General features: G+C 41.3%; 1 non-coding gene across 1 annotated transcript; it reads right to left on the reverse strand.

The window, feature by feature from the left end:
* Positions 1–432: 432 nt before the first annotated feature.
* Positions 433–540, reverse strand: LOC127746859 (small nucleolar RNA R71). Its single transcript, XR_008008671.1, has one exon. It is a non-coding gene; the product is annotated as a small nucleolar RNA R71 (small nucleolar RNA).
* Between the last annotated feature and the right edge of the window lie 415 nt (positions 541–955).

Raw genomic sequence — 955 nt, forward strand, 5'->3', positions numbered from 1 at the left:
CTGAACGAATTCTTCAAGGAAGAAGAACAAATGGCAGCTGAAGACAACAATGCCAACAATGCAAGGAAGGTGCTGGGTGACTTTACTGCACCTACTCCCGATTTCTATGGGAGAAGCATCTCTATCCCTGCCATTGGAGCAAACAACTTTGAGCTTAAGCCTCAATTAGTTTCTCTAATGCAACAGAATTGCAAGTTCCATGGACTTCCACTTGAAGATCCTCATCAGTTTTTAGCTGAGTTCTTGCAAATCTGTGACACTGTCAAGACTAATGGGGTTGACCCTGAGGTCTACAGACTTATGCTATTCCCTTTTGCTGTAAAAAACAGAGCTAGAACATGGTTGGACTCTCAACCTAAAGAAAGCCTGGACTCTTGGGAAAAGCTAGTCAATGCCTTCTTGGCAAAGTTCTTTCCACCTCAAAAATTGAGTAAGCTTAGAGTAGAAGTCCAAACCTTCAGACAGAAGGAAGAAGAATCCCTCTATGAAGCTTGGGAAAGATACAAACAATTAATCAGAAAGTGTCCTTCTGACATGCTTTCTGAATGGAGCATCATAGGTATTTTCTATGATGGTCTCTCTGAACTGTCCAAGATGTCTTTGGATAGCTCTTCTGGAGGATCTCTTCATCTGAAGAAGACGCCTACTGAAGCTCAAGAACTGATTGAAATGGGTGCAAATAACCAATTCATGTACACTTCTGAAAGAAATCCTGTGAACAATGGGACTAGTCAGAAGAAAGCAGTTCTTGAGATTGACACTCTGAATGCCATATTGGCTCAGAACAAAATATTGACTCAACAAGTCAATATGATTTCTCAAAGTCTATCTGGAATGCAAAATGCACCAAACAGTACTAAGGAAGCTTCATCTGAGGAAGAAGCTTATGATCCTGAGAACCCTGCAATGGAAGAGGTGAATTACACGGGAGAACCCTATGGAAACACCTATAATC

This window comes from Arachis duranensis, chromosome 4, assembly GCF_000817695.3.
Source record: "Arachis duranensis cultivar V14167 chromosome 4, aradu.V14167.gnm2.J7QH, whole genome shotgun sequence".
NCBI classification, from domain to species: Eukaryota; Viridiplantae; Streptophyta; class Magnoliopsida; order Fabales; family Fabaceae; genus Arachis; species Arachis duranensis.